We start from the raw sequence: 13,062 nt of genomic DNA on the forward strand, positions 1-13,062 counted from the left end.
AGAAGGACAACATGATCATGAGGATGGCACAGGGCAGGTCAAGGTTCAGACCTGTTGTGAATACAGTCACTGGAGTTACAGTCAACTCGATAGGACCTAATAACAGCAAAGAACAAGGAGCTCTGGTGGCACAATGTACAGCACATTGTGCTGTGAAACAAAAGGTCATCAGTTAAAATCCACCAGCTGCCCTGAGGGAGAAAGATGGGCAGTCTCTTCTCGTAAAGATTGACAACTTCAGAGACCAATGGAGGGTAACTACGGGCGGGACTCGACTCCATGACAGTGAGGAGTGAGAATGAGACAAGGAAAACCACTCAGATACATTTCCTGAGTTCTGACTTCAGGTGGGCACCCACTGTATCTGTAGATAAAACTGTACATTCTACAGTCAACTTCTACCCCAGTGACATCCTTAAGTAAATGGTGAATATGTGGACACATCTGTCATTACATGAATATTTTTTCAGTCAAAATAGTCTATCTAGTCTTTTAAGTAGTAAACAAATGCTTCCATTGGATATGGAAAATGGGATGTGAATGAGGGTAGTGACCATGATCCCCACTATTTTATCCATTAAAATGAATTTTCAAGAGCAGCCTGGGAAAATCCCCTTTTCTTCCAAATTCTAAGCATGCCATCTTTCACTGTTGCAAATAATAGGGGAGCTGAGGGAATGGGGAGCAAGCAGTCAAATGATTCGACTGTTAACTGACAGGCTGGAGGTTCAAATCTGGAGATGCTTCCGAAGAAAGACCTGATCTTTCCAGAAGCAGCTACTGACAAGCCCTTTTGCACAGTTACTCTAACATGTGCGGGATTACAATGCATCAAAGGCAAAGAAACCTCATTTTTAAAAAATTTTAAAAAATTGTCAGTGTGGTAATTTGCATCATCATCATCATCATATTTGCCACTGAAGATTTTAAAGACTTTCATATCCATAATTCTTTCTGGTGCACAAGGGCAATGGGATCTAGCTTATTTTTGTATCTCTATCTCTTTCCCTGGTTTGGCCTCTTCCCTGTCTCCAGCCTTAGCTTCCCTGTCCCTTGCTCACTGTGACTGGGCCACAATGATCTCTTTTCTCTTCCTTGACCAGAGTGTATTTACTTTCAGAACACCTGATGGTGTCCATGTGAAACCTATATTTAGACCAGGAGGCAGTCATCAGAACAGAGCAAGGAAACACTGCATGGTTCAAAATCAGGAAAGGAGTGCATACCTTTTCTTCTTTAAAAATAAAATAAAACTTTTATTTTATACTGGTTTACCTACAAAGTTTGTATAAATATCTTTTCAATTTATATTCAGAACAGATCATTTGGAAGCTGGTCTTCATGAGGAGAAATGTGGCATTAGAATTGGAGGAAGACTCATTCACAATTTGCGTTATGCTAATGACACAACCTTGTTGGATGAAACTCAGAAAGACCGGAAGCATCTTCTGCAGAAAGCAAAGGATTATGGTCTTCAACATGGATTGAAGCTCAACATAAAAACAAAAACAAAAACAAAAAACCAAAACAAAACCAAACAAAAAACAAACCCAAAGATTCTCACCACTGGGCCAATTGGCTGCACCATGATTGATGGAGAAGAGATTGAGATTGTCAACAATTTCCTGGAACCAGCAGCCAGAAAATGAAAAGTAAATTGGATTAGGAAAGTCTACCATCAGGGGCCTCTCCAGAGTGTTGATATGTAAAGATGACAGTCTAGAAACTAAGGTCCACCTGATTCAGGACATAATCTTTGCAATTATTTGCTATGCATCAGAGAACTGGACAATGAATGATGACAAGAAGAACTGATGCCTTTGAGTTGTGGTGCTGGAGGACAGTATGGTTCATACCATGGCCTACCAAGAGAGAAACAAGTCTGTCTTGGAGAGGGTGAAACAAATTTGCTCTCTGAAGGCAAGGATTTTGAAACTCCGTCTCACAGACTTTAGGCATGTGGCCAGGAGGGACCAGTCTTTGGAGAAGAACATGGTGCTTGGAAGGATAGAGAGACAGTGCAAGACAGGAGGACGTACAAGAGATGAATTGACACTGTGACTATGGTCATAGGGACACGTGTGTTGGAGACAGTGAGATTGGCTCAGGATAGGACAGAATTCAGAGCTATTGTGCATAGGGTTACTATGTGTCATGCGTGACCCAATGGCACATAACAACAACAACAACAGCAGGGACTTTGCATTTGTTGTTTCCTTTGCCTGGATATCCCACTCTTCAGATCTGTGCATGGCTGACTCTCCTGAGGGCTATGCCAGCATCTTTTCCTATGCCATCACATCGGCAGTTTGAATTTGGTCACAGTTGGGATGTATACAACGTGGGAACTGGAACTCATTACAAGTCAGGATCTTTTGCCTCTAAGATGTGGCTGTTAATCAGGCCACCATGGCTGTCTCATCTCTCTTCCTTTGGAGTGGCTGTTGTGTTTAAACCATGGGACTTTTAGTGAATAGTGAGTGCTAAAACCCTTGTACCACTGGGGTCCTTTTCCATGTTAGAATCCCTTCTGTTGAGTGAGTGGCAATGAGTTGGAATCAAATCGAAGGCAACACAACCATAACTTCCTGTTATTCAGGGTTCAGCTTATTGGGTAGTTCTTCAGAGAATCTGAAGATAGTAAACCCACCGCCATCACTCCCTCTTGCATTGATTGGTTAAAATGTTGCACTTTTACAAACTACAACTAAATTATTTGCTGCTGAGCTTGTGGATGGTAGCCTTTTCTTCAATGGAGGTTCCAAGAGAGTTGAGGAGGTCCGCTTCTATTCACCATTGTATCCCCAGGGTCTAGCAAAGCAGGAGGCACAAAGAAGAGAGAAATGTATTCAGAAGTGACAAGATTTACTAACTGAAAGGTTGGCATTTCGAACCCACCCAGACGTGCCCTAGAAGAAAGGACTGATGATCTACTGAACAGTCACAGCCACTGAAGACCCTCTAGAACACAGCTCCACCCTGACACACACGAGGAGGCCAGGATGGTGAACAGGCTGCTAGCGGCCTGTTGCAGGAACTTGGGTGGCACAGTTTACAATTGCTTGTTAATCTAAAGGTTGGCAGTTCAAACCTTTCTTTCAAACCTTCCACACAGGCAGAGTGGAAGAACGGCTTGAGGATTTGCTTCCAAAAGAATCAAAGCCTTCCATTGCTGACGAGAGCATTCAGACTCACAGAAAACTTGTAGGACAACGCAGAGCTGCCCTAGAGTTCCAAAGTTGTAGTCTTTATGGAAACAGACTGCTAAGTTTTCCTCCCAGGGATCAGCTGTTGGGTTTGAACCACCAACCCTTCAGTTCACAGCCAAGCACTTAATCATTGTGTCACCAGGATGTCTTCATTTCACATGCCTATTTGTTATGCAGAGCTGCAACGAGCTGGAATAAATTCAACAACATACAGCAAAACACGATGGCTTTGAGGAAGTACTCACTTAGAGAGTTTCTCTCAAGTACCAAGAACAATTCCAAAGGATGGGACATTGGATGGTATTGTGGACAAGGTCATGCTTGAGCTTGGTGTGTAGAGATGAGCTTGCTGGAGCCTCCGAGGGTGGGGGCAGCGGAATTATTTCCATATGCTGTGGAGATCCTCCACGCAGCCAGGCACCAACCCACAGGGTAACTCAGCAGCCACCATGTGGCTCCCGGCCCAGGGCCAGATGGGCTGACGGAGGTTTTAGCAGATGTCTGGGGGCACAGATGACACAGAGGAACAGATGCCCTTGCGCCACCCGCACCCCAGCGCCAACCCCTTGGCACTTTATATGCCTCCCCACCCCCAGCTGAAATGACCCTCAGCACATTTCCACCAGTCTGCTTACATGGCGGACCCGTAGCTGAAATCAGTGCTGACTGCAGTAGGAAAAGCTGCAAAATGTGTCCAAGAAATGCAACTGATCTAAGAGTCGGCACACAGCAAAGTGGAGACAGTCTTTGGACGCGGCACTGCCAAGACAAACTAACAGGACAAATATATGGCCAGTCTGAAGTGTCCCTGAAAGAGGTGAGATCAGAGTATGTAAAGCAAAGTTGATTCTGACTCCTGGGGATCCCACAGGTCATACAGTATTGCTGCTCCACAGGCTTCTTCGTGGAAAACTCTATTAAAGCGGATCTCTAGGCCTTTCCAACCTGGCTGCTGAGGGGTTCAAACTACCCACATGCAGGAAGCTTCCTGGTTGGTTAGCTCTTAGGGCAGAGAGAATCTTGAGGATTTCAAACCACTCTGGTGGCATAAGTCTGTGGAGAGTGGGCAGCTAAACCTAAAGGCCAAGCTTCTCTGGCAGCGTGAACCGCCTCTCGCTCTTTGGGATGCAGATGGGCAGTTCCCTCCTGTGGGATTTAGAAACTCAGTGGGTCATTCGACAACAACGTATGTGTGAGTGTGTGTATGTGTGTGTGTGTGAGAGAGAGAGAGAGAGAGAGAGAGAGAGAGAGAGAGAAAACACTTTCTACACTTGATCTTAGCCAAAAGGCCGAGAAGTGATGAGAAAACACTTTCTATGGAAGCAAAGACATAGGCACATCTCCAAGAACCTAGCCAAAACAACAACAACAACAACAACAACAACAACACCCAAAACAAACCTAGCCAAGAATACGAAATGTGATCACTCTTTTTAAAAATTATTTTATTTTATATTGGCTTGCATATAAAATTCATACAAATCGTGCTTTGGTTATATACATTGTGCTTCACACATTCCTCTACTCACATTCTTGCCTTACATTCCAGAGAAAGCACAGGGATTTTGTGACAAGTCTATGCTAGTGACCCTCATTTCTGCCTCTTTTAGTGGCTCTGCTCTCTGGGGAGCAGTTTTTCTACTGGATCCTTTGACCACATCCACGGAAGGATGGAGCATTCGAGGAGACTGAGGTGAGGAGAAAGGCAGGAATAGTAGATGGAGTCGGGGGCACAGAGCCCAAGATATAGGGCAGAGTCACTGGGACCCAGAGACCACCGCCTCAACATACTTGTTATTGCCAGTCAATTCTGACTCACAGAAACACTATGTTGTTGTCATTGAACACCTGAATGTCTTCATGCCAGAATTAATTCATAGCTCACCTTCCGGCACATTTTCAGAGGCACTAAATCACATGGGAGGAGACTGCCCACATCCTTCTCCCCTGGAGTAGCTGGTGGATTTGAACTGCATGCCTTTGGAATAGCAGGGCAGTTTCTTAACATTAGGCCACCAGAGCCCCCTGCACTGCCCCACAGGGCTTTTAAGGCAATCACATTCATCGAAGCAGAGTCACGTCCTTCTTCCGAAGAGCAGCTGGTGGTTTAAAGTCACTAAGCTTTAATTTAGCAGTTGAGTGCTTCATCACTGCACCACCAGACCTGCTTGTCCCAACAGTGGACAACTCAAAATGTCAAAGCTGAGAAAGAAGCTTCTTTTTATTAAAAAAGGAGCTGTCTCTCAGGGCTTCTTTCCAGCTGCACTCTTATAGAGGGGAGTGGAGCCTTTTATGGCCCATAAAGTGTGAGGGTGGAAGGAAGGAAGAGAGGTGGGGACGTGTGAAGCTTCCCACTGCCAGGGAGTCCTAATTGACCAGAAAAAAGTGATAACAGAGCATGTAAAGCAATGGGAAAGGAATTCTAAAACAACGACTTCCAACGGGTGGTGCTTACTCTCGGAGGGGACAGAGGTGATAAAAACAATAAGGAATTTAAGTTGTTTCTGATGGGATGAGTTGGGCATAGATATTTAAAAAAGAAGTGAATGTTTCTTCTTCTGTGATTTTATTTTTCCTAAGTGATAAAGAGCAATGAGATCAGCTTAAAGGCTAAGGTGTGCCTGACGGCTTCCTATGCATCTGAGAGCTGGACAGTGAGTAAGGATGATGGAAGAAGAGTCAAGGCCTTTGAATTGTGGTGTTGGAGAAGAGTACTGAATAGCCCATGGATTGCCAAAAGAACAAACTGCTAGGTCTTGGAGGAAGTGCACCTTAGAGGCAAGGACGGTGAAGCCTCATGTTACTTATTTTGAACATGTTGTTAGGAAGGGACAGTTCTTGCAAAAGGACATCATACTAGGAAATGAAGAGGGTCAGAGGAAGAGAGGAAGATGTCCCAAAAGCTAGGCTGACACAGTGACTGTAACAGTGGTTCAAGCATTGTGGAGATCATGAGGCTGGCATAGGACAGGGCAAGGCACAGATCTGTTCTCAATAAGGTAATTATGACTCATTGCCAACGTGACAGCACTTGGCAACAACAGTGAGCAGGGCTGCAGGATCACCTACTCTCGTCTGGGACCCAGGGTGTGAGTTCAGGACCGCACTGGCTGCCATTCACTGCACTGTGTGCCTGGCCCTGTTCACTTTTTCCTCTGCCTTTCCATTCTCTCTCACCAGATGGAAGGGAACCTAGTTCATCTAGACGTGCACAGCATAATGCTTTGGGCTGCTAACCAAAAGTTGACCATTTGAATTTACCTGCTGGTAAATTTTGGGGAGAAAGATGGTCTCCTCTCAGAGAGATTGGCATCCCTGGAACCTGGATGGTGGGGTGCCATCAGCCAGACTGACTCAATAGCAGGGGGCTTGGGATTTACTCTGCCTTTCTGTAATTGGTCTGAAGGAGTCTCAAGGTGGTACAAAGAGATAAAGTGTTCAGCTGCTGAGAAACTACGGACAGGTCCCATGAAAGAAAGGCCTGGCAAGTGACTTCCCCAAAATCAGCCATAAAAAAACAAACAAACCAACAAACCCTTTAGAGCGCAGTTCTATCCTGACACCTATGGGCTTGACATGAGTTAGTATTGACTCGGTGGCAACTCAGTTTTGGTACGTGTCCTGACTGATTTCTTAAAAGTCCAAGTTCTCGAAGTGTGTGGTCCCTTGACCAGCAGCATCTGCTTTCCCTGGTTGCTCAGTAGAAATGAAAATTCTTAGTTCCATCCTGGACCTTCTGGATCAGAAGAAGTTCTGAGGTTGGGGCTGGCCATCTGCATTTTACCAAGTCAGCCAGGCAACAGCAATTGCTGCTAAGTTTGAGAACCATTTGTCTGTGAAGATGATAAAGCCCTACCCGAGGGGATGCAGGGAAGGGGGCAGGCAGGACACAGCAATCCTGTGCTGTTACTCACCTGCCCAAACTCTGCATACAGCCTCTCCCCACCCTACTCGTAGTGTGATGTACAAGACTCATTACCTGGCTCCTCCTGACATACTCTGCTCAAACCTTCAGGCTCAGCACCATTAACCTGCTTAGACCACATGGCATACCGTCACCCACCCACCCGGGTGGTCTCTCACGTCTAGAATATGGATTCTTGTCTCACTTGCAATGAACCTAATCAACACTCAACATCAAAAGAAAGTTGGCGCCTCACCCCTAAAGCTGATGTTTTTATTAATTCCCTATGCAAATCGTTTAAACATCATATGGCACTCCTTTGTGACTAGGAGCTCTGGTGGTGTAGCACTCAACATGTCAAAGTTGACAGGTCAGGGGTTCGAATCCATCAGCCTCTACATGGCAGAAAGATGAGACGTCATCTCCCATAAATGTTTATAGCCTCAGAAACCAGATGGAGGGTCACTATGAGTCAGGATCAACTTGACAGCAGTGGGTTTATGATCATGAACTCTTTGGAGGTGAAGTCACCTTGATCTGCCCTCTCCTTGCTTTCATTAGCAAAGGCTCAGCACACAGGGAGCATCATCAGTATCTTTACCATGAATGAAGGGCTCAGATCATGATATGCTGCTGCTGTTGTTTTGTGTCATTGAATGAAACTTGCCCTCTACTGTGCTTTCCACATCATCTATACTAGTCTTGATCCCTTTGCTACAGTCACTGTGTCAATTAATCTCATCCAGGATCTTCTGCTCTTATGTCAACCCTCCACCTTTCCAAGTATGATGTCCTTCTCCAAAGACTGATGCTTCTTAAATAACGTGACCAAAGTATGTGCGATGAAGTTCCACCATCTTTACATTCAAGAAGCAGTCTGATTTCACTTTCTCCAAGACAGACCTATTTGTTCTCTAGGCAGTCCATGGGCTAACCAGTACCCTCTTAGAGTCAGGAATGGAGCTGAATGTTCTCTCAACTCAAAATTTCAAAACACAGAATGGAGCTTCTCTTTATCATAAAATAAAGAAGTGTCTCAGGATCCCTTTAAAGCCATATTCTTTAAGGGGACTGAAGTATTTTCTGAGCCATTAATTCTGGGAGTGGGAGGCAGGAAGCTGGGTGGGAACTGGGGGTGTGTGACGCTGCCCACCTTCAGCATATCCTAAAGGACTATCAAGCAGTGAGGGTGCGGCAGGGAGGAACCCAAAGTTACAGACTCAGGTTGGAGGAGCTAGCTTGGCATGGGTGACAATTTAAAAATATTGCACATGCAAAATTAATTTAGTAGCTAAAGGAAAACTGAATTATTTATAGCATGTTGTATATTCACATGCTTCTTTCCTGCATTCACCAAAACAAGCAAGATTCACAAATAAATTGTCAGGATCACACCCCTTGTATAAATCAGGGCATGCTTTTGCTGATGGGATTGGGGACTTGAAGCGCCCCTAAAAGCTAGCCTGTCTAGGGAAGAGGTAAAGGGAGGAGTAATGGGTGAAGGTCAGTGAAGAGGGGCATTCCAAAGCTGCTGGGCCCCTTGCCCTCTACATTCCTCTCCCAGAAAAGTCTTTAACCTCCTGGCCAGGAGACTGCTCTGTGAGGGACAGCCTGTGTGCGAGAGCCCTCCCCGCTGACAGTCTAAGAGCCTTGGTCCAGCTCCTTGGTAACACACTGGAACATTCTCAAGTAGCTTGATAAGGAAAGCCTTACATATTTTTAACCCTGGTGAGGTAAATGGTTAACTGCAAGGCTGGAAGATTGGGTCTACCCATAGGTGCTATGAAAGCAAGGCCTGGTGATCTGCTTTGGAAAAAAACAGTGATTGAAAACCCTGCTTAGCTGAACTCTGGCTCATGTGAGATCTCTTTGAGACAGAGCTGACTCAGTGCTGACTGAATCTGGCTCTGCGGATCTCAAAGGCTGACTGGAGCTTTCCTGAGGCCACATCTGGAGCTGGCTCTAATCTTCAAATTTTCTTTCAGTGTCTGAGTGGGAGGGAGATTCAGCCATTTGTATACTTTGAGCATCCTGTCAGGAGCCGCCAGGCCTTGGAAAGTGACATCATGCTAGATAAAGTAGAGAGTCAGCAAAAGAGAGGAAGACCCTCAAGGAGATGGATTGAGAAAGTGATGGCAACACGTGGTTGGAGACTGAGGATGGGCGGTGCTAAGTCCTGATCTGTTGTTCATAACTCTGCTATGAGCCACAGTCAACTTGACAGCACCTTACAATATGTAAGTGCTAGAAACATGTACAAGTATATGCTCTGTTCTCAAGGAGCTTCTAATGCAGCAGAAGGAAGGCAGGAATCTGGTGAGGCCTCACCTTGTCATCCTGTGAACTCTCAAAGACAAGAGTCTTTGAGTTTATGTTCAAGTCTCTGCTTTAACATTGCATCATTGTGAGTGCCTTCCCTTCCTAGGTAAGGTAAATTTCCCCTGTCATACACTATCCTAGCATTCTATATTTGTTCTTTTGTAACACTCATTACATTAGAAATTTCTTAATAGCAAAACTCAACTGTTACAGAACATTAAAGTAACAATCTTTTAAACAGCTCTCTAAGAGAGCAATCATTAGTATCCCCATTCTGCAGATGAGGAAACTGAGGCTCAAGTAAGTAAAAGGATTTTGCCCACACTCTCAACCCTATGTGACATTTCTCTGTCCAGCTCCTGCGTCCTTGGAGGCTATGGACTGTGAGGGGCTCTTCCCACCCATTCCGAGATTGTCAGATGACCAGAGGCTTCACCCTCAAATCGGGGGCACCTAGCAGTGTGTATATCACTGTCAAAAGTCACTGCTATAGAGTTGGGACTGACTCTGCTGGCTCTCTAGCAGATTCCTGAAGCTGTAAACCGCACCAGGGGAAGCTGTCCATCTTTCTCCCTTGTAATAGCTAGTGGGTTCAAAGTGCAAGAGAAGTGAGGTCCTGAGTTAGCCCTGCAACTTCCTATAGACGACACCACTAGAGCCCCCGGGGCATGTTACAAGAACCTGGAAAAATGCTTGATGAATGAACAAATGATGCTTAAATGTTTCAGATGGCGTGGTGGGATGAGGACAGACTTGGTGAAGGAATGGGGTCTAGTTGCAGTTGGAATTCTGGATCCTCTGTCTCATCACCTCCCTCATCCACTTGCTCTTTTCCAGATGCCCTTTTCTTTTTCCTTTTCTGCAGCATTCCAACTAAAGGGCAGCCGACCCACTGACCCCTTGCTTGGCCAGTGACAGATGGGCAAGCCAAGGCAGCTGGGCGCTGCCTGAGTTTATCTTGGAGCTGAGGAGAGCAAGGGGTTGGCAGTGCTGAAGTCAACTGCCTTCTTAAAGGCACAGAGCCCGGCTGTGCCTCTGCAGCCTTGGTGCTTCAAGAAGTCCTGCACGTGGAGGGAGTCTGATAAACAATGGCCCCCCGGCTTAACAGGACTGAAATATGATGGTATTCAAAGGGAATGTCAAAAGGATTAATAGCCCATCTCCTCCTAGCTTGGTGCTAAAGCTGTGTTGCTGCCTCCAGTTAAAATCCCGCGTAGCCTGCATGCTACATTTTAAATCTTCTCCATTAAGTGCAACCCATCACCATCTCAGCGGGAGTAGCCGCTCAGGGGCGGGGTGGGGGGGCCCTCTGCACATTAGTACAATTCTCCAGCTCGGCCTTTATAATGGGGACTGAGCTGAGTACCCCAGTGACTACTGCACTCGACACTCTGAGCCCAGAAATAAAGATAAGTTCCCTCCCATGCAAAATACTTGCGGATTTGCTGCCAAACACCTATGAGAAGCAGAGTGTCTATTTAATTAAAGTGACAATTATGCTCTATTGAACTCCAAGTGACAAGTATGGAGGACTAAGACTCTTACCCTAACATTCATGCTCTTCACACCACTCCCCCTTCCAGATTTATAGGAGAAAGGGAAGGTCAAAGTTAGGGCAGTTATTTAAACAAAGAAAATCTACAGCCTCTGTAACTTCAGTGGTTAAACCTCTGGGTCAGGCAAGTATCCACTGGGAATCTGTTTTTCTTTGCAATTTCAGGATAAAATAATTTAAGATAACAAATCTGGGATCAGCAGCTTGAAGAGTTTCACTCTCTAAAGTCAGGATAGCCTCTTTCCGGGTGGTGGCTTTGAACATCTTCCATGTGGTCTACAGAATGGTTTAAAATACTGACTTTTACAATGAGAACAACGTGCCTTTCCTGCTTCCGGGCAGGTAAAAATGATTGCTTCCTCTACCTTTCCATTCGTATTTTAACCCCTGGAAAATCGCCTTCCTACAGTGGATATTTTAAAAAACAACAATCCATAACTCACTGCCACTGGGTCAATTTTGACTTATAACAACCTCCATTCTGGTTTCTGAAACTTGAAATCTTTATAGTTGGAGACTGTCTATCTTTCTCTCTCTCTGGGAGCATTTGGTGGGTTCAAACCACTGACCTGTCTGCATGGAGCAGGTCATGAATGACAGCACCAGAGCTGGAGGTGATAGGGGGGGTTCATCATTCTTTCATCGTGCCCCAAGTGGTCCAATAACCAAAACAGTTTGATGATTGTTGTTCTATCTCTTGGGGATAGACAGCATGAACATCCCCACTTAACCTTGGGAATTGACATGGAACACCTGAACCTCCTGTTGGCGATAATAAAGATGGGATAGGATAGGATAGGATAGGATAGGATAGGATAGGATAGGATAGGGCAGAGTTCAGTTCTGCGTAAGGTCACTATGAGTTGTATTCAACTTGACATCACCTGACAACAACATATGCACTGAAAGATGACTGTAAATACATACGTATACACACATTATATAAAAATATACACAGATACCTGAAAAACAACCAACCAACCAAACCCAACACTGCATATTGTGTGGAGGGCTGGGGGAGGGAGGAAGGAAGGGTGGAAGAAAATGTGTAACAATGGAAAGCAGTTAAAACATTTTTGGTGGAGAGAGAGAGAGACCCCCAAGTAACCCAAACCCAAACTCACTGAGGTTAAGTTGCGGGGTGGGGGGGGGAGAGAGAGAGAGAGAAAGAAAGAAAGAAAGAGAGGACCCCCCCCCCAAGTAACCAAAACCCAATTCAAAATCACTGCTGTTGAGTTGTAGCTGACCCTCTATTGTGTTTTCAGAAGCTGTAAATCACATGGAGGAGATTGAACCACCTACCTTTGAGTTGACACTGCAACTCTCTACCCACTAGGCCATCATAGCTCTAGTGTGAAGTTTGTATTTATATCTACAATACATACATGCACATAAGCACATATATATGTATGCATATGCACACATTGTTAGCAGCTGCTGAGTCTTGAGGTGACTCCACACACAACACTGCTGACTCCTGCACCATTGGTTGTGAATACATAGGGTTTTCACTGGCCGATTTTCAGAAGTAAATGTCATGTTCATTTAAGGCTGAAAGCCCCATTCAACCTGTTCAGGATCACAGGAACACAAAGTGTTCTCTGATTGGTAGGTAGAGGTTATGCATGAGGCATACTGATCAGGAAGTCAATCTGAAATCTCCTACATGGAAGGCAAGAATTCTACCACTGAGCTCCCATTGCCTCCAGAAATACATAGAGACCTGGTGACCTGATTCTATAAATATTATAGTCAAGAAGACTCTACCAAGAGATGAAAATTAAAACAACTATGAGATACCATCTAACCTGAGTAAGAAGAGCAAAATTCAACAGAGCAGCAAACAATAAATGCTGGCGAAGTTGTGGAGAAACTGGAACCCTTATTCACTGCTGATGGGAGTGTAAAATAGTGCAACCACTATGGAAGGCAGTATGGCGCTTTCTCAAAAAGTTGCAAATAGAAATACTATTTGACCCAGCAATTCCACTTCTGGGAATACCTTAAGGAAACCTGAATTGTCACCCAAGCAGATATATGCACACTCTCATTTATTGCTGCTTTGTTCACAATAG

The 13,062-nt window shown here is 45.0% G+C and overlaps 1 protein-coding gene across 1 annotated transcript in view; it reads right to left on the reverse strand.

Annotated features, from left to right (window-relative positions):
• Window positions 1–13,062, reverse strand: part of KAZN (kazrin, periplakin interacting protein) — a 642,875-nt gene that overhangs the window by 494,835 nt on the left and 134,978 nt on the right. The gene's annotated exons all lie outside the window — the stretch shown is intronic.

This window comes from Elephantulus edwardii, unplaced genomic scaffold (genome assembly GCF_000299155.1).
Source record: "Elephantulus edwardii isolate Elephantulus edwardi_28Jun2011 unplaced genomic scaffold, EleEdw1.0 scaffold00028, whole genome shotgun sequence".
NCBI lineage: Eukaryota > Metazoa > Chordata > Mammalia > Macroscelidea > Macroscelididae > Elephantulus > Elephantulus edwardii.